Below are 22,284 nucleotides of genomic sequence, written 5' to 3'. Positions count from 1 at the left end.
TCAACATTGAAGAAAACGAAGACAATATATAAAGCCACCGAAAAAGACTATTTCAAGCCATATTAATAAGGGAGATGATTATTTCATGTATTGCTCAGGCTACACCTGGAATATTGTATGCCACTTGGGTTAATCCCAAATTTAGAAAGTGACTGTTTCTTGACCACCTTTAAATGTTTTTAAAGGACCTGAAAATCATGAATAATAAAACATGTTTGCAATAACTGACATTTAACCTGACAAAGGAAAAACAAATCCTCAAAAGGATATGACGGACTTCTAGTTTAAGCCCCAACGTGTAAAGAGCTTAAAAGTCATCATACCATCTTTACAACAAGAAAAAATTGTACAAACTGAAAATCATTGACCTTAGTTGAGGCCATTTGTGAATGGAATTTTCAAGACAGACCACTACTCTGAAGTCTGGAGAGATAGGCAAATCTAGAGAATCAATTCAAGATCTGCTTACACGGAGTTTAAGGTGGTGGATTTATAAATGGGTAGTAACACTTAAATGGTCATTTTGATAAAGTGCTGGAGGCTGAAGGTAGACTAGTCTTAGGGAGGTCCCCACACTTTCATAGGCTTTACCCCCAGAAACCTCACTAGGTTCTCATGGTAAAGATCTGGGGAAAATCCCCACATTGGTCTGGAAGGAGGAGTTAGAGAATAATTATTATGAATATGCCCAGAGCCGAGCCTCCTCTTTAGTTCTCCATGGGTAAAGAATCTACCAGGACCATGTTGTAGAGCCATGGGGAAAGGTCATGAGTAAATCTTCAATGCATATTGCTAAGTGAAATAGTCTACTCTGAAAAAAGCTACATATTGTAGCTTTTTATGACATTCTGAAAAAGACAAAACTACACAGATCACAAAGAGATCAGTGATTGCAAGGGATACAGTGGATGGGGGGAGAGGAAGGCTGAACAGATTAACCACTAGGGATTTTGAGGGTGGTAAAAGTCTTTGTATGCCACTGCAACCATGAATGTGAGTCATCTAGCATTTGTCAAAACCCATAGATCTTTACAAAACGAACAGTTAACCTTATTATATGCAGATTTTCAAAAAATCAATTGAGAGGCTGGGGAATTCCAGGATGGAATATACAATGTGACAAAAAATTCATTATAGATATATAAAACAACTTCACTGAAAAGGATGGATGGTAGAATAAGTTACTGACACAAGTAACTTTGGAAATGAATGCAGTCTATAAGACTAAAGGCAAAAGAAACTGTAAATACCGTATTCTAGTTGATTGTTTCCCATAGACATATGGGTTAAAAATTCTAAAACCACTGTGCACAGTACTGGAATTAACCAATTAAGTAAATAGATGAAAAACAGTGGGAGCCAATTTTCTCACTGTTGGAGAGGAATATTACAAATAGTAAAGAAAAGATGACAAGAATGATCCGTGTAGTAATGAATTAGAGCTGGAGATACCAGAATGAACTCATGCTTAGCTAATTATAGGTAAAGAAATATTTACAGATATGGGTATGTACATGGATAAATATACACACAGATAACTCTTTGCTTTGTCAGCTGAGAGGTCCTAGAAGTAACAGTACCCCGATAGCAATGAGCTCACCTAATACTCAGAACATGGTTTCTAATACCATTCTCCAATACAAAGAATGAGAGCTCCTTGGATAATTCCTTGGAGGCTGATTCTAAGATTGGGGCAGGAAATATATAAGAGAAGCTTGGAGAATCTTATAGTGTCAAAAAGTAAGAAAGTAATACATAAACATGCATACAAAATAATTGAGGTATGTCAAAGGAACATAGGAACAAGCTGAAAGAACTCCCAATGACCAAAGCTGGAACGATTTGAGCAACACAATAAAGTAGTAATGGGCTATAACCCAAAGTATAAGTATGAGACCATACTGATATAAATAACTGAATAAATAATAGAGAGATAGACAAATCTCCCATTTACACAGAATTCCAATCTGTGTAGACTTTTCACCTTTAAGTCACTTATTAAGTGCTGACTGCACATAACACCTGCCTTCCAAAAATTACAATGTGAAAAGGGAGAGAAAAAGAATAACTTTTCAGTGGAGGAACCTGCCAAACACTAACAGACAGGTGATCAATGTTAAAATCAACCAAAATAAGTCATATTGAAAGTATGTACCTGTATTAATCAGGGTTCTCCAGAGAAACAGAACCAGTAGAAGTTGAGAGAGAGAGATAGATAGATAGGTAGATATAATTATAGAAATTGGCTCATGCAATTACAGAGGGCAGGATGTCCTACAATATGCCATCTGCAAGCTGGAGAACCAGAAAAGCCAGTGGTATAATTTAGTCTGAGTTTGAAGACCTGAGAAGGAGGGGAACTGATAGTATAAGTCCCAGTCCACGTTGAAGGCCCAAGAACCAGGAATGCTGATGTGCAAGGGCAGGAGAAAATGGATGTCCCATCAAACTCATTCTTCCTTGGCCTTTTGGTTCTACTCAGGCCCTCAATGGATTGGATGCTTACCTGCATTGGTGAGGGCGACATCCTTTACTCAATTTACTGATTCACTTGCTACTCTTCTGGAAATACCCTCACAGATACACCCAGAAATTTAATGTTCTAACAGCGATCTAGGCATCCTCTGGCCCAGTCAAGTTGACATATAAAATTAAACAGCACAGTACTCTTGGTATGATGTAATGAGAATGAGATTTTACCTCTCTGGTCTTCCTTCAAAAATCCATAACCTCAGTCTAATTATGAAAAAAATATCATCAAATCCCCAGTAACGGATATTCGACAAAATGCCTGACCAGCAATCCCCAAAACTATCAAGGTCATCATAACACAGAATGTCTGAGAAACTACCACATCAAAGAGAAGCCTAAGAAAATATGACAAGTAAATGTAATTTGGTATCCTGAATGTTAGCTCAGAACAGAAAAGGGACTTTTGAAAAAAGTGAGGAAAGCTGAATAATATATGGACTTATGTCAATAATAATGTATCAAGTTTGGTTCATTAATTGTGACAAATGTACTATACTAATGTAAGATGGAGAAACTGAATTTGAATAATTACAGAACTGAACTTGAAGTGTATGGGAAGTCTCTGTACTATCTTTACAATAATTCTGTAAACCTAAAACTTCTGAATTTAAAAGTTTGTTTAGAAATAAAAGAATATGGCAGCCATCTTAATATACTGGAGAGATCTCAGATGAAAACACTTGGCTTCATCACTGCAGTCTCCCACAATGGATTTAACTTAGCATGTGATCACAGTCCAAATGTTGACTCAAAGCAAAGAAGAATCACAACAACAGAAACAGTAACATCACACATAAACACACGCACGTGCGCACACACACACACTGCTAACTCTATTTAGAAAAGTTTGAACTACGTGGTAGTGAGATAGTCAAAGAATTCAAAGAAAGACTGGATGATTAACTAACAGTGATTTTGTAGTATAATTCTAGCAACCTACAGATGTTATATTGTTGTCTACAATGGCCTCTGGGCTGGCCACTTGTTTCTGTAAATAAAGTTTTATGGGAACACATTTTAAATGTATCCTCTATGGCTGTTTTCATACTACAATGGCCGAGTTGAGTAGTGGCGACAGAGTTTGGCCTGCAAAATATTTATAATATGGACTTTTACAGAAAAAGTTTGCCAACCCACGCTTTCGACAACATCATCAATCTTTTGAGACCTTAAACACCATCATTCCACATTCCCACCTTCTTCACAAGATCCCAGCTTGTATGCTTATCCACTATCAGTGTTCATCACATCCACTCTATTTAAGATGCTGCTTAATAAGCTGTTCTCTGTAGTATGTCCTATCAGCTTAACCAGAGAGAAAGCAAACATTGCTTCCAAATAAACAATGATGATCACACAAAAGCATAACATCAAATGTCTCCCTGATTTGGTCTCTAAGGACAGGTGTAAAAGTGAATAAGCAGATAAGCAGTGAAGCATATGAGATTACCATATGCAACATTACCTGCAGCACATTGTTTTTAATCCATTTCTGTACCTCTGACCCCAGACCTCATCTCCTACCAATGGTAGAAAGGCAATATTAATGCTACAAGACACGTGGCTTCACAAACACAGAAAATGCAGCTGTTCATTACTTGCTTCCAGCTTTTCTAACAGAAATTTGCCTCTTTCTTCATTCTCTACTCTCTTCCTTCTTCCTTCCCATCTCTCTCTTCCTTTTCTTTATTCCTTCTTTTCATTTTCCTTGTAATAATTTCATTCATTTTTTTGAAAATGTATTGCATATAAAAGTGATATCCAGAAGTCAACAAGATAGAATTTCTTCCTTAAGGAGCTCATTTTCCTTTGGAATAGTCTGAGAGTTACTCCAAAAAAAACGTATTATGTCATATTAAGTAGTATAATAGAAGTATAAATAAGGAGCTAGTATGAAAGATTCTTAGAGAAACTGATGCTTGAGTAAGATGTACTTTTTTTAATTGCTTCCTCCTACCAGGACCAGGTATTTGGCCTTACAGATTTAACACAAACGCATCACGACTATTTTCCACATATAAGAAGAGTATAGTAGAAACAGTAATAGTAAGTATGATTATTCCTTATGTTTGTATAGTACATAGAAGCTCATAGTCACTTTTATATTCGTTATATCCAAAGACAGGCTTCTGGGATATAAAGGATCTAAAAACCACGAGTCAAGTATATTGTATACATGCAATCCTGCTGCCATTTTATTCCCAAATCTCTATTCTAAGATGCTGTTTCCCACTGACTCCATTCTCCCCTAACATTTCTTCTCAGCATGAGGCTCTTTACAAACTCCACAAGATCTGACATGCAAGTTTAAATAAAAATGTGCAGGGCTTCCCTGGTGGCGCAGTGGTTAACAATCCACCTACCAACGCAGGGGTCCCGGGTTTGAGCCCTGGTCCCGGAAAATCCCACATGCCGCGAAGCAACGAAGACTGTGCACCACAACTACTGAGCCTGCACTCTAGAGACTGCAAGCCACAACTACTGAGCCCACATGCCACAGCTACTGCAGCTGGTGCGCCTAGAGCCCGTGCTCCACAAGAGAAGCCACCACAATGAGAAGCCCGCGCACTGCAACGAAGAGTAGCCCCCGCTCGCCGGAACTAGAGAAAGCCCACATGCAGCAACAAAGGCCCAACACAGCCAAAAATAAATAAATAAATTTATTTTAAAAATATGCAATCCTTTCCGTAAATTACAACACTTTAAAAATACAGCTGTTATGCAATGGCATGGCCACTTGGGAAGCGTAATCAAGTGAGAAGAAGTAAAAAGTATTAGGTAATTTTTATTACTCCTCCTTCCCAAGGGTCTCAAATCCAGAGCAAACCATCCTCTCTAAAATACTAGAATTGTATTTCCAAGAAAAATAATGTGAAAATATGAATATTATTTGGTAATAAACTTTGCTCCTGTATCTGCAATTTAGGATAATTCTGGCCAGTTCACAGTAATTCTTGGATCCTCTACGCTCTTCAAAGTTATAAATATCAAGAGTCTTAAGTGCCCCATGAAGATCAACATTGGTTAAAAATTTCTTTCCTGAAGATATCTTTATTCTTTCATTCTGGTTTCACTGTGATCTCTAAATATTAAATTTTAAGTGCATTGAATTTTGGGATAAAGTGTTAAGGGAACAATTTATTTTCTTTACCTATAGACAAAGGTGAGAAAGTGTCTTTTAACTTTCTCACCATAACAGCTTTTATAAATAAATAAAGTCTTCATTTAGCCAGAGAAATATTAACACTACTATGTTTAACATCTAAACCATGCATGGAACATGATCAATGAGACCCATTTTTCCAGCATATTAAGACAGGAAGAATACCCTTCATAAAAGAAAACTGCTTTGGCTACGTTAAAATCTCCCGAGTTCTCTCATGTTCTTTCTCCTCTGCTTTTCAAAGTTACAAAGGGCAAGACTCCGAAGTACCTCATGAAAAGGAACATTTCTGTTACTTCTGTTAAAAATTCTCTCACTGGATAACTTCTTGCTTAAAAGTATGTTAATTTCCTCTGCCCACGACTGAGCATCAGGGAGAAGGCAAAAAGAGCCCAAGGATTTCTAAAATCCATGTTGCAGTGGGCAGACACTGAAGTTGATTATCCTTTCTACATTAGAAAATCAGTTTTCCACCCACACTGTTGTTGGTTTTAACTCTCACACTACTATCACATCCACAACACTCCTGACCCAAGTTGTGTGAGGGTTTTCTCTTACCAAGAAATTATCTTCAACCACAGCTTCAACCACAGATAATTACCAAGAAATTATCTTACAATTTAACTCAATTCTGACACTATCTACCCTGAGATAGTGTCAGATCCCACAGGCTAAGGGCTTGGACATGACTGCTTCCACCCCACTTCAGATCCCAATCACAAGTCCAGGTTGTCACCCGTCCCCCTCCTCGGGTTTAATTTGCTATAGTGGGTCACAGAACTCAGGGAAAATACTTCCTATGTTTACTGCTTTACTAAAGGCTATGAAAAGGATACAGATGAAGAGCCAGATGAAGAGGTCCATAGGGTGAAGTTTTGGAGAGTCTCAAGAGAGGTGCTTCTGTCCCCATAGAGTTGGGATGTGTCACCCTCCTAGTACATAGATGCCCTCACTGACCTGGAAGCTCTCTGAAATCCAAACTACTGGGATTTTTATGGAGGCTTGCTCACAAAGGCATGATCAAATACTAGCTTCATTTCCAGCTCCTCTCCCCTCTTTAGACAAGTGCAGGGCTGTAGGGCTGAAAGTTCCAAGCATCTAATCATGGCTTGGTCTAGGAGCCCACCCAGAGTTGCCTCATTACAACAAAAAACACTCCTATCACTCAGGAAATTACACGGATTTAGGAGCACCGTGTCAGGAACTGGAGTCAAAGACTAAGTGTCAGATAGAAAGCCCAGAAATAAACCCACACACCTATGGTCAATCAATCTACAACAAAGGAGGAAAGACTATACAATGGAGAAAAGACAGCTCTTCAATAAATGGTGCTGGAAAAACTGGACAGTTACATGTAAGAAATGAAATTAGAACATTCTTTAACACCATACACAAAAATAAATTCAAACTGGATTAAAGAACTAAATGTAGGAACAGATACTATAAAATGCTTAGAGGAAAGCATAGGCAGAACACTCTGACATAGATCGCAGCAGTATCTTTTTGGATCTGTCTCCTAGAGTAATGGAAATAAAAACAAAAATAAACAAATGGGACCTAATTAAACTCAAAAGCTTTTGCACAGCAAAGGAAACCATAAACAAAACAAAACTCCCACAGGATGGGAGAAAATATTTGCAAACGATGTGACCAACAAGGAATTAATATCCAAAATTTACAAATAGCTCATGTGGCTCAATATCAAAACAACAACAACAACACAATCCAATCAAAAAATGGGCAGAAAACCTAGACATTTCTCCAGAGAAAACATACAGATGGCTAAGAGGCACACAAAAAGATGCTCAACATCACTAATTACTAGAGGAATGCAAATCAAAACTACAATGAGACATCACCTCACACAGGTCAGAATGGCCATCATCAAAAAGTCTACAAATAATAAATGCTGGAGTGGGTGTGGAGAAAAGGGAACCCTCCTACATTGTTGGTGGAAATGTAAATTGGTACAACCACTATGGAGAAGAGTATGTTTAGTTTCTTTAGGTTCCTTAATAACTAAAAATAGAGCTATCATAGATCCAGCAACCCCACCCCTGGGCATATATACGAAGAAAAACATGATTCAAAAGGATACATGCACCGCAATGTTCACTGCAGTGTTGTTTACAATAGCCGAGACATGGAAGCAACCTAAATGTCCATTGACAGATGAATGAATAATGAAGATGCGGTACATATATAGAATGGAATATTACTCAGCCATTAAAAAAAGAATGAAATAATGCCATTTGCAGCAACATGGATGGACCTGAAGATTATCATACTAAGTGAAATAAGTCAAACAGAGGAAGACAAATATCATATGATATTGCTTATACGTGGAATCTAAAAAAAAAAAAACTGATACAAATGACCTTATTTACAAAACAGAAACAGGCTCAGAGAACTAACTTATGGTTACCAGGGGAGAAGCGTGGTGGGGAGGGATAGATTGGGAGTTTGGGATTGACAGGTACACACTGCTATATTTAAAATAGGTAACTAACAAGGACCTACTGTATAGCACAGAGAACTCTGCTCAGTAATTTGTAATAACCTAAATGGGAAAAGAATTTGAAAAAGAATAGATACATGCATATGTATAACCGAATCACTTTGCTGTACACCTGAAATTAACACAACATTGTTAATCAACTATAATATAAACATTTTTTTATAAAAAGGAATTTACAAGGGTTTCAGAAGCTTGCGCCAGGAACCAGGGGCAGAGGCCAGTATGAGTATTTTCTATTATCTCACACTTTCCTAATGGGGTGTCTCTTGGATATTCATTTAGAACTGTGTCCCTGCTTTTGCCACAATTACGATAATATTGCCATTAGATTTCTTAGTTTATAAAATACTTTCAGCAAATTTAAAGTGTTAGTTACTAGATACAGGCACACTAAAAGATGCTAAGAAATTTTAAGTGACTTGAAAAGAAGTAACAGATTAACACAAAAATTATTCCAGAGAATTTTAATGTGAGGGATTCTGAAAGAGCAAATCCTTAAGGGTCCTATACCATCATCATTCTCTAAGGAAATAATACATTATTGTTGTTTGAAGGATTATCCTGAATTTGACTGAAAGGTTATAATTGTGATGTATTTTATTCTCTTTATGTTGTTTGTATGTGTTTACTAAAAAATACCTATTTTAATACTTATAAACTTAAAGTGATCTTAAAATATTAATGTTCAAAACATTGCATTGCAACTTTTAATTACCTTCTAGGTGCAATGTACTGTGTACTCAGTGACAGGTACTTTTAATGCACTATCCCATTTACTAGTATTATTATAAAGATAAGTGACACATGTCATGTATTGAAGTTGAGGTTCATATTTACTAAATATTTAAAGTTACACAAATAATAAATAACATATCTGAAAATAAAATTCAAGTTTTCTGGTTTCAAGTCTAGTGATCTTTTTCTCTTTATCACATCTGCTTCTGTAAACGTTTTCTTTACCCCTTTGAAAAAAAAAAACATTCTATGTGAAATTCCACCTATTTATGGATTTCAGAAATTCCAAGAGAGCACAAACTAAAGTATATTATAATGATGCTGTGAACATCCTTATAAACTTATTTTTGTTAACTTTGAATTAGTTACTAGAATTAGAATGGATAAAAGGGTATGTGCATTTTAATCTACTCTTTGTTATGTATTGCTAGTTAGTCCTCCAAGAAGATTTAAACAAACTTTTAAAAAGAAAAATATTTCAAGTGCATCTTGCATTGTTGAGGTACTCATCGGTTTTTTTTTTAACAACTTCATTGGAGTATAATTGCTTTACAATGGTGTGTTAGTCTCTTCTGTATAACAAAGTGAATCAGATATACGTATACATATATCCCCATATCCCCTCCCTCTTGCATCTCCCTCTTACCCTCCCTATCCTACCCCTCTAGGTGGTCACAAAGCACTGAACTGATCTCCCTGTGCTATGCAGCTGCTTCCCATTAGCTATTGTACATTTGGTAGTGTATATGTCAATGCCACCCTCTCATTTCATCCCAGTTTCCCCCTCCCTGTGTCAAGTCCATTCTCTACATCTGAGTCTTTATTCCTGTCCTGCCCCTAGGTTCATCAGAAACTTTTTTTTTTTTTTCAGAATATATATGTGTTAGCATACGGTATTTGTTCTTCTCTTTCTGACTTACTTCACTCTGTATGATAGACTCTAGGTCCATCCACCTCACTACAAATAACTCAATTTCATTTATTTTTATGGCTGAGTAATATTCCGTTATATATATGTGCCACATCTTCTTTATCCATTCATCTGTTGATGGACACTTAGGTTGCTTCCACGTCCTGGCTATTGTAAATAGTGTTGCAATGAACATTGTGGTACATGACTCTTTTTTGAATTATGGTTTTCTCAGGGTATATGCCCAGTAGTGGGATTGCTGGGTCGTATGGTAGTTCTATTTTTAGTTTTTTTAAGGAACCTCCATACTGTTCTCCGTAGTGGCTGTATCAATTTACATTCCCACCAACAGTGCAAGAGGGTTCCCTTTTCTCCACACCCTCTCCAGCATTTGCTTGTAGATTTTTTGATGATGGCCATTCTGACCTGTGTGAGGTGTTATTGAGGTACTCATCTTTGAAATATGTTCCTTTTGACAAATCATCCTACTAATTCCTAGGAACAGATTAAAATTGATTTAAGATCCAAAGTAATTGTAATTAGGCCAGGGAATGAGCCATGACCCCAATTCCTTTTTTTAAATCATTCTAGCCAAGAATAAAAGATAACTCTACAATTGACAATAACAACTCACAGATTCAAAGCTCACATCAAACCTTTGCTACATGTCAGACCCTGTGTACAAAATGATGTGCTTGACTTCAAGCCCACATTACATCTGTGGGCTGGGTAGACGGATTGCAATTTTGGCTACAATTATTCTTTTACTTTGTACAGGACTCTTCAAAGTGTAACATTGTGACTCCCCCCATGAAGAGGCAGAGTTTATTTCTTACCACCTTGAATCCACATTGTCCCTGTGTCTTGTTTTGACAAACAGAATGAGACAGAAATGATGCTGTGCCGGCTCTGAGCTGGTACACCAGTTCACTCTTGGAAACTAGCTTTGTCGCCATTAATTAATTGGCTAGCCTGCTGGATGATAAGAGACACATAGCCCAGTTGCCCCATCACCCCAACCGACAGCCAGCCAAAACAGAGCCACAGATGCATGAGTAAACCCAGCCAAGATCATACGACCATCTAGCTGAGTGCAGCTCAGATTGCTAAACCACAAAACCAAAAGCTAATATTTAGTGGCTGTTTTAAACAGTTAAGTTTGGGGGTTGATAGTTATACAAGAAAAGTTATCTGATACTTACAACATCTTTCCCACAAATTTTAATTTTAATTAAGAAGAGACAGGAAAAGAACTCCTATATCCAAGAGAATAGGATTTTTTTTTTTTTTCTGTATAGGTATCTGATCCTTTGATCTGATCCTTGAAGGAGAATCTGAAATTACAAACCTGATGTTTATAGAGTATTCCAAACAAGTGAAAGAACCATCCCACAGTTACCAATGTTGGAGGCTATTTGTGGGCATTATTAAAAAGATGGAGCATTTCATACCAGAGGTTAAATCCCATTCATGGTATTAACTGTAGGAGCATGGTACGATTCTGTTTCTTAGTTTTCACATCTTAACTGAGGATGATACGTAGCACTTGTATCGTAGAATTACTGTAAGAATTAAATCAACAGACGCGAAATACCTAAAATAGCACCTAGTATGTAGTAACTATTAGCTATTAGCATCAGATACCAAGTTTAGAGTTTGTTATGTTTACCTATCTGATTCTGTATTATATACGTGCACATGCATCCATGTATGTGAGCTGAAGGTAGCCAAGCACAGAAGGTAGGAAAAGAAATATCTGGAAAGACAGAAGCATGAATACAGAATTGGCATATGTGGCTATGCATCTGAATAGTGATTTGTAGTTCACAAAGAATTTTCACACCGTCGTTTTTTTCACAGCCAAAGAAACCAAATAATTCAGCAAATATTTATTAAGTAACTTCTATATTCCAGGCATTGTATTAAATAATGCTTAGGGAATGTAGGAGCAGCTATAAATAACATTAAATTTATGGACCCTGAAAATCTTATAACTCAGCAAGCTTCCCTCTTTACATTTCCCAACAGGAAGTTTAAATTTAAAAATTCTGCCCAATTCTACCAAGTGTACATCTTTGTGTATTAACATTGTCCCAGTATAAAATTATTCTCCTACTATTACCCTTTTATTTTTCTAATACACTAAATTAGTGACTTTTTTTCAGCTTTTTCTTTTTCGAAGGAGGAGAAAACAGACACACAGTGAAAAAAATCCTTTACAAAATCAGTCACTCCTACATTCCTTTGCTTTAGAATGTGAGTCACAAAGCTCCGTTCAAAAACAACTTTTCATAATCACAAATCTATAGACTGAACTGACAGGAGACTCAAACAAATTGGCTTGCATTTATAAAGTTTGCCTCTGCACCTTTCTTGTGTCAGTTGCTCCCTACTGTGTCAATATATTGATATTTTAAAATCTGCTTTTTGATTTTTATTACTGATTTAAGAAAGGGTTTCTCAACCTCAGCACTATCGACATTTTGGATATAGATGGTAAGGGGATTTTCCTATAGAATGTTTAGCAGTATCCCTGGCTTCTGGCATCCACTCCTTTCCAGTTGTGACAAACAAAAATATTTCCAGACATTGTCAAATGTCCTCTAGGTTTAGAACCACAGATTTAAGGAATGAACTACGTGGGAAAATGTTTTTGTTAAGAGTTTGCTTCATTCATTTGTTTATTGAAAATATTTTGGGCAATAGCATGGAATAAGCTAAGAGCCTAAATGACCTCACAGCTGACACAATGAGTAAAAACATGAAATTATAAAGTATGTCATTGACTTTCAAACTGTAAAATATAGAACCAAACTGTCTCCAGAATGACCAAGTTTATAACCAAACAGTGGGAAGTATATTCCCTTTTAAAGAAACATATATGTCTCATTAATTATATCAACAGGAAAAAAATCCTATTTATTTAGCAAATAGTGGAAAGAACTATATATTTTTATTCAAGATTTTCTCCTTTTATTTACAAAATACCCATAATTCAAATCTGCTGAGTCACTGTATTTCATGTGCAATAACACCATTAAGTTAATATAACAGATATCTTTGAAACTGTCAAACATTACAATTAACTGAGTGTTTTAAAAATAAGATTAAATTGTGATTTATTTTGAATTATGGCCCAACAAGCTAATATTCTTTTTTCAAAGACTGAGTATTGACTGATCATGGTAAATAGTGATTACAAGATAGATCTTTTAAAAAAGACTATCCTCGGGGGGAAAATGTGATATTTTGTGTGCTATCTTTGAAGCAGTTCTCAGTCTTTTGCATGGAATGAAGTATATGTTTGCTACATCCAAAGTATAAACCTGTCTGTATTTAATAGAGGTTGAACAAAACGCCAATTTTCAAATCCCTATCAAGACTTACCAAGGGCTCTAAAATCTTTTAATATAATAATTTTTGATAAATTTGTAATAATTTATTTTTACCCACAGGAAAGGAGACTTTAATTTTTAGATATTTCAAGCAGAAGACTCAAAATAGTAAAACTACTATTAAATATTCTAATATCTGAGTAGATCAGTGTTTGCCTCATAAATGCAAAAATCCCTGAAATGCACTCATATAATGATATCTATTTGACTTGTAACCTTATGACTTATATTACAAATCTTACTATAAACAGATACTGAACTTGAATATATTAAAACTAGCATGAAAAAAGCTATTCTCTAATTTAGACATTGCTTGAGCTCTGATGACCATATATAACTCATTATTCTAAAATGGTGGGAGTGGAAATTATGTGGTACTCTTTAACCTTCACTAGGTTTCAAATCAAATTTAATCTCCAATTCCTGATGTACTGCTTACTATGGAAATCAACATAGGCAACTCGTCTAACCCCTACCTTCATCTAACTGCCTTGTCTATAAAGTGGGGATAATTAAAATAATCCATACCTATCACTTTGTTGCTGTTCTTTGTTTTAATTTGTTGTGTATTTTGCTTTTGCTTAGCTCTATCCTAGGAAAATGTTGAGCGAATATTAGCTCCACTAAGTTTTCATATGGGGAGAACCAAAATTTGACCTATGACCCAGGTTGCTAACATTCTTGGTATATCCCTGGTATTTGTAGACAAAGGATCCAATCATTCTAATAAAAATAATATGTAAGAGATTTTTGAGCTTCTGACCTCCGCAACTGTAGGATAATAATGTCTTGTTATTTTAAGCCACTGGGTTTGTGATTTGTTATGTCAGCAACAGAAAACTAATATAGATTTCTGTTTATGCTTTTTCCCAAAGATATCTCTTTTGAATCCACCCTCCTTTTCTTCACATACTTCCCTTGTATCCTTACACTTTAAAGAAAGCAAGCCAAGTTTTTAACTTGACATCCAGCACAATCCAACTCTTGGTTTCAGCCAAACTTTCTCATCTGATCTCTCAGTGTTTCTAAATAACACTATAAACATTAGAGTTTCATCCGAACTACACTGATCTTTTACTCTTAAAATTAAATGCATACACAGGATTTTGTTATTATTGTAAAAGAGAAAAATACCTCAAACAAAACATTTTGAAAGGGCATTTCTTGGTTTATGGAACCGAAAAATCCAGTAATAAAGCTTGCATTAATCAAAGCTATATCCAGATCCTTGAATAATATCTTCAGGTATCTGTCACAATCCTTTGTCTCTATGTGTTTCTGTTGACTTTCTTCTCACACTTTCTTTTCAAGATAGCACCAGGTTTGCATTCTACAGATATTGCAAACTCGTAGAAAGAGTACTTTCTGAAATGCCCCAACAAATGTATCAAATATGGCTGCGATTTAGACTCAATTTCCCAGAAAGCAGAGATCGAAGCAAGGATTCAAGTGCTAACACCATTTTTTTTTTTTAGAGGTTCAAGCTAAGGCAATGAAGGTAAGGGAAAAACACAAGTGAGATAAATAATGATGTGCTACATTGCAATACAAGGCTTTAACACACTACTTATTCTTCAGAATGTGCTGCAGAGCGACAGCTCCAGTAGTCCCAGTTGGCATATTCACTGGGCACATGAGACTTCCCAACGACTGAACGGAGAACCCTTACCTGTGACTCATAACAAGAAAAAGGAAGTGGAATCTGCCTATCTCCCATTTTCTATTATTTGATGTTGCTCTCACAAAGTCAGATCCTCTATCTCACACTATGGTATTTACCCCCAAATCTCACAGTGGAGTGACAACCTGCACAATGAGTGTTTTCAATCTAAAAAGAGATAAAAGAGAAGAATGTGGTTAAGGGAATCTGGGGAACACACTGTTTATATATCCAAACAGGCTCTCAATGGTCCAACTTGGGTGATGTGCCTATTTCTGAACCAGCTGCTCTAGCTGAGGGCTATGGAGTTTTGACTGGGAAGCCTTTGGTCACATGTCTATCCCTGAAGCCAGAGATGGGTGGGTATCTGCTCACATGTAAAAAATGTGGATTTATAAGATCAAGTGTGCTATTATTGCAAAAAGGGGTAAAGGATGCCGGACAGGCTAAAGCAACAAATATCAACCTCTCATATCTCTAAGTCAACAATAACACCTAAAACTATCCTTCAAGATTCACTATCAACGCTTCTAAGAGATCTCTGAAAATGTCTCATGACGACTCAATACGTACAGTGTTATATCGCTCACATCAACTCAACACTCACTGTTTATCCTATAATATTTTATATCATGTAGTAGACTTTAAGCTCTGGATGTGTTATGTAAGATTTGTTGAAAAACACGTAGATACACACACACACGGAGAATTTATTTATGTATTTTTAGAAAATATTTATTTAACCTCATTACATGCTAGGCACTATTCTGTATAAAGAAGAGTATAAAGCCATGACTTTCAGAAGAGCTTTGTCTAGAAAAAAAATTTAAACAGACCATTATAATTTGATTTGAAAAGTTATTATAATACTACATACTACACATACTGCATGATTCAGGCCCTCAGCAGGAAACTGAGCCCAATCTAAGAAACTATATATAGACTACATACACATGTGAGCAGGGTTAAGGGGTGTTGAGGTATCCATAGACTAGCAACAATAGGAATACATCCCTAAGATGAAATCATCCCTAAGATGAAAAAGAGCAAAAAGAGGAAATAGAGCTCTGTAAAACAGTGTGAACTAGAGTCATGGAGGAAAAACTGACAATGGAAAGGGGTCATGGTTGGACACACCTACGTTTAAGGAACAAAGCTTAAAACATGTAGAGATCAGGAAAAAAGTCCCCTTTTCCCACTGACTCCTTTCTTCTCCCATCTTGCAAGATTTCCTCTGGGTACGTCCCATAGACTTAGCCCAAATAGGTGCTCAAAGGTAATAGTGGTGAAAGTGGGAGAGCACTTGGAGTCAGGCCCCTGGTCATTGAGCAGGAAAGAAAAGGGTGAACAATGGATCTGGGTACCTGGAGTGATGGCTGGGCAAAGGCAGAAGAAGATGAATGCACACTCACTTTGGAAAAACATGGAAGAATGTGTGTGTCTGAGTGTGTTTAAGTAGCAGGGAAGGGAGACCCTCAGGGAGGAGACTCAATGGAAAGATAGCAAAGTCATTCCAAGTGAAGACAACTGCACAAAGACGTGAGAAGATCTGGGATGGTATGATCAGAGTGCCTCCAGGGATCAGGTATTGCCTGGAGGAATCTGGAAAAGTATCCATAACCGATACGATATTTCCTCTTTATTTCTTGAAGAGCCACAAATACGGGCAGCTATTCACTGAACAGTATTGTCGAATGAATGACCAAATGGATTAACTAATGTTTCCCTTATGTTGATTTCTACACAAATCAAGAATGACAGGTCTGGGGACTTCCCTCGTGGTCCAGTGGTTAAGACTTCACCTTCCAACACAGGGGGTACAGGTTTGATCCCTGGTCAGGGAGGTAAGATCCCACATACCTCACGGCCAAAAAAAACCAAAACATAAAAAAAACAGAAGCAATATTGTAACAAATTCAATGAAGACTCTAAAATTGGTCCACATCAAAAATAATCTTAAAAAAAAAAGAATGACACGTCTGGTATTTCTGATCATCATACTACAATTCTGGTATATACTCTCTTGTGAAATATGTCTTGATAATTCGACCTCACTGACTGGATTACCATTTTTTATAGCCTTTTTTTCATTGTTTGAAATAAATAATTCACTCTGGGATGGAGATATTGAGTAAAACTTTATACCAAGATTTGTATATGATTTTTCTGGTAGTATCTTAAATTTCAAAGGAATTGGAGAATAAGTAGCCTTTGTAATTACTATCACCTTTATTTAATTAAAATGAACTTCAGAAGTTTACAAAATAAAGCCTAAAATGTTAATAATTATTAGAAACAAAATAAAAATTGAAAAAAATAACATATAATCAATATTTTTCCATTCCAATACCTACAAAGTGCATCGGTTCTGATAGATAATCCAGTGTCTTTAAAGTCAACTGAAGAAATAAGAACTATAAACTACTTGAGTTAGGTCCCTTTAGGACAAACTGACATTTGGTGCTACCCTATGCAAACTCTACATTTATCAGCTTAGGCAGATGTCATCATCACAACAACTTTTCTTGAGTTTTCTAATGCACTTATCTCTAAGACAAGAGCATTGCCATTTCATTTAGCCTTCACAATGATCCTGTGAAGAAGGGACTTTTATAGGTGAGGAAACTGTTTCAAAGAGTTTGCATAAAAATAAACATATTAAACCGTGGAGCTGATATTCAAACTGAGATCAGTCCACACCCTGAATCGTTAGGCTTTCCTGAATACATGGTATACTGTTTTTCTAATGAAAGTTCTTGACTTATTTATACATGTCTGTAAGGCAACCAATCTTGAGGATCTAGTTCAAATGTTCTACTCCCTGAAATCATTGCCTACTGCCCCAGCCAGAAGGGACTGCTCTCTATCTTTGAGTTTCTATGCTTTGTGATTTGAGCATAATTAATATTTGTTTTGAGTATACCATGATAGAGGCTGTATTTTACAACATTTCTATTGAAAAAATGCATTCAGAAAAGCAAAAATATAATATACAACTTGATGAATTTCTACATAGTAGAAATTCCAAGAAACAGAACATTACCAGAATAACAGAAACTCCTTTTTGTTCCTTTCCTACTCCTATCCCCTAAAATAACTGTTACTCTGATTTCTAAGAGCATACACTAGTTTGGGGCAGGTATTACTTTAAGTGCTGTATATATAATTTAACATTCACAACCATTCTAGGCACAGAGAGAGAGAGTAAATAACCTACTCAAAATAATACAGCTCCTGAATAGTGCAGAGTTAGGATGACAGGGGCAGAGAGAAAGAGAGAGAGATTGGAGGATAGTGTGCTGTTGGGAGGAGGATAGTGTGCTGTTGGGAGAAGGATGGGACCATAAGCCAAGGAATGCAGGAGCCTCTATAAACTAGAAGAGACAAAGAAATGGATTCTCCCCTTGAGCCTCAAGGAGTACAGCCTTGTTAATCCATAGATTTCTGACCTCCAGAACTATAAGATAAGAAAGATGTGTTGTTTAATGCCACCATGTTTGTGGTGATTTGATACAACAGCAATAAGAAATTAATCACCTTGTGCTAAAAATTGTGGGACAAGAAACTCAGATGTTCTGATTGCATATGGAAAGAAAAGAAAGAGAACCTCAGATTAAAGTAGAAAAATAATTTAATAGCTGGAATAGTTTAAGAATTTACATCAATTATCTAGAAAGAAATTAGACAGATAATAGAATTCACTCCTTTATCCTTTATTGTATTTGAATATGATAATGTTCAATTGTATGGAATGGTAAAAATTTTATATAATTTCCCTGGCACAGATTGGTTAAATCAATCTCCAGTTAAATAAAATATTGTCATCTTCACATAAAAGCTTGTATTGAAGAACTTCTGCAAGATTTACTATAGATTAAAGTATGTTCTTAATTTATTTTTGCAAAATCTAAAATTTTAAGAGTGAGGAAGATTTACAGTGTGCCAATTTAGGCAGGTATGCGTGTATGTTTGTGTGTGTATGCTGAATCACCATCTGGTTCCATATTAGCAAGAGTTACTCTGAGTAAACAAAAACAAAAAAACCTTAACAAAATTAAGAATGTAAATGTCATGTATTCTCCTATATGAAATTCTTTCAGTCAACTAAATTTTAGAGGTTGCAAAGTGTCACACTGGGGCCAGTTATGGAAATAACTTGGTACAGAATTGGAGTAGGCAGAACCACAAAGGTTAGGGTAAGCATGTGGTAAGCTGAATGATGGCTCCCTAAAAGATGCCCATGTTCTAATGTCTGGAATCTGTGAATGTTACCTTCTATGACAAAAAAGGACCTTGCAAATGTAAGTAAGTTAAAGATCCTGAAATGGGGAGATGATCTTGGATAATTCAGGTGGCACTTAAATGCATTTACATGTACCCTTATAAGAGAAAGTCAGAAGGAGATGTGACACAGAAGAAAAGGAGAATGTGGCCACAAGCCAAAGAGGGCCAGCTGTCACTGGAAGCTGGTAAGGCAAGAAACAGGTTCTGTCGTAGAGCTTCCAAACAGAGTGCAACCCTACTGGCACCCGGATTTCAGCCCAGTTACACTGGATTTCAGACTTCTGGCATCTAGAACTATTCTAGAATACATTTCTGTTGTTTTAAGCCAACAACTTTATGGAAATTTGTTACAGCAGCTGCAGGAAACTAATATAGATTTCAGTACCTGAGAATGGGGCACTGCTGTAACAAATACCTAAAAAGTTGGAAGTGGCTTTGGAATCAAATAATGAGTAGAGGCTGAAAGAAGTTTGAGGTACAGGATGGAAAAAGCTTACCGCCTTAAACAAACTGTTGGTAGGAATATGGGCATTAATGGCTCTGTTGGTGAGGGGTCAGAAAGAAGAGCATGAGAAAGAATGAATATATTATCTTAGAGAACACTTATACTGTCATAAACAGAATATTGGTAGAAATATGAACGATAAAAGCACTGCTGCCTGAGAACTCAGAAGGAAATGAAGAACATGATTTTGGGAAATGGAGAAAAGGGCATCCTTGTTATATAGTGACAGAAAGCCCAGCTGAATTCTGCCCTTCAACTATGAGGAAAGCAGACCTCATAAGCAATTAACTTGAGTATTTACCTAAGAATTCCAAGCAATGAGTTGAAGGTGTGGCTGGATTTCTTTTTGATGAAAATAAAATATATGAGGAAAGAGATAAATTGAGAAAGACAGGGCAAACAAAAAGAAAGCAGGTCTTAATGATTCAGGAAATTCTCAGACTATCCAGATTGCAAAAGATGTTAAAACTAGGAAATTCACTGTTAGGAAAGTGTGCTCTGAAGAGAAAGCCATGGGTATCGTTGGGCAACCACTAGCTAGTGCCTCAAAAGGATCAAAAAGTGAGAGCATCACCTCACACAGAGGGTTCTTTGAAGAGATTAAGCCTATGACTCATGGATGCCCTCAAGTATCTCAACAGAAGCCAAGAATAAAGATGAAATTATATAGAAAAGATCTAAAAACCAAACAAACAATATTCATCGAGTTCCTTTTAAGTTTTATTCTCCAAGCCAGTAGTTTTGTTTTTGTTTTTGTTTTGTTTTGTTTTGTTTTGCGGTACGCGGACCTCTCACTGTTGTGGCCTCTCCCGTTGCAGAGCACAGGCTCCGGACGCGCAGGCTCAGCAGCCATGGCTCACGGGCCCAGCCGCTCCGCGGCACGTGGGATATTCCCGGACCGGGGCACTAACCCGTGTCCCCTGCATCGGCAGGCGGACTCTCAACCACTGTGCCACCAGGGAAGCCCCAGTAGTTTTAATATATATTATTTTATTAAAAATCGATATCACCTTTTTGAGTAAAGTATAATTGTTCCCAATTTATATGTACAAATATATCCGTTTTTTGGTTGCAAGCAACAGAGACCACTGCAATTAAATTAAAAATGGAAGTTAGTGAAAAGTTATCAGGCAGCTCATAAAAGTGAGGGAGAAAATAAAATATGACATTGGAAGGAGAAAATCCAGGTGAGTTTTGGGCAACCAGGACAAATAGATAATGCCTTCAGGAAGATTCTACCAGAATGAATCAGTTCTAAATCTTTTCTATATTTGCATCACTTTGCTCAGGAGTTCATTTCCGTGTAGGGAGAGGCTGGTTGACTTAATTCGTGTGAAGAATTTATACCTTGCTCCTCATGAGGGCAGAATAACTGAATGAAAAGTCCCATTAAGGACATACGCAATGGGAAAGAGAAGTTCCCAGAAATGAAGGGAGATGCTAAAGGAAAGTAGAATGGATGCTAACCAGACTAAAAACACACAGGAAAAGAATGTCTCCTTCAATGATGGCTAGAGTGTCCCATTGTCTTTCCCAAAGCTGTCTATCTAGGTCATAGCTGAGCCCTGACAAAGACTACTTGATTTAAATTAGAGTCTATGCATCTATAATATAGCTGCTAACCTTCTCCCAGGGGGTTCAGTTCTTCCATATATACAATGAGGAAATAAGGTATGTATAACCTCTAAGGGATCTTCCAACTTTTGGTGCCCTTCTTATATGATCCAGCTTGTTGCTTTGAGGCACTGGATGGTTTTTTATCATTGACAACAGATATATTCACTTCATTCTTATTTACATAGATTGAAAATATGTAGTGACAAGGTCTCTTCAAGGCTGGAATACTTCCTTAATAACACGAACAAAATTGCATATGGTATCAATCTTGTCCCACTGACTTGACTGTAGTGATTTAAAAGCTTTCATTCTTTGAATTCAAAAATCTAATTTTTAATGCACTGTCTGTCAGCTGTCTTCATGGATTGTAAATTAGTTTCTGTCATCCTGACAGACTCTCAGATAAACTGAAACTTAACTAGGGAAAAAGGATAAAATGTTAAAAAACAATTTGTTTCTGAATAGAATAAACGTGATATATATTTTTGTTACTTTCCCTCTAAATTGTCATTGGTTTCTCTGCAGTGGTGAGCTGACGAGTCCATGTGATGATCAACTACTTCTGTAATTTACTGTCTGACAACAGATTGTAAGCAAATTGCCAGGCTGACTTTGAGTGAACCCATTAAGCATTATTCCTTTCAAACACACTGACCTGAAGAAAAGACTCAAATCATTTTATTCACCAGCATAACCTAAAATTACTGAGCATTTCAGCTATTATTTCCTCCAAGCGTTCACTTTAATTGGGTGAGTAATCATTTTACTCGGAAAAAAAAATCCATTAGGTTGACCAAAGGTGGGTGAGAAGGCAATATTGTGGTTCTCACTGGTAAAGAACCAGAAGACAGGGAAATTCAGCTAGGGAGAGAAGGGGCATGAGAGAAGGGGCATGACCTAGGGAGAGAAGGAAGGATAGAGTGGGGAAGAGAGACAGAAACACAGAGAAATTAGGAAAATGGTAT

This window comes from Lagenorhynchus albirostris, chromosome 19, assembly GCF_949774975.1.
Source record: "Lagenorhynchus albirostris chromosome 19, mLagAlb1.1, whole genome shotgun sequence".
Lineage (NCBI taxonomy): Eukaryota > Metazoa > Chordata > Mammalia > Artiodactyla > Delphinidae > Lagenorhynchus > Lagenorhynchus albirostris.
The sequence above is the reverse complement of the archived record's forward strand: the minus strand, read 5'-3'. Positions refer to the sequence as shown.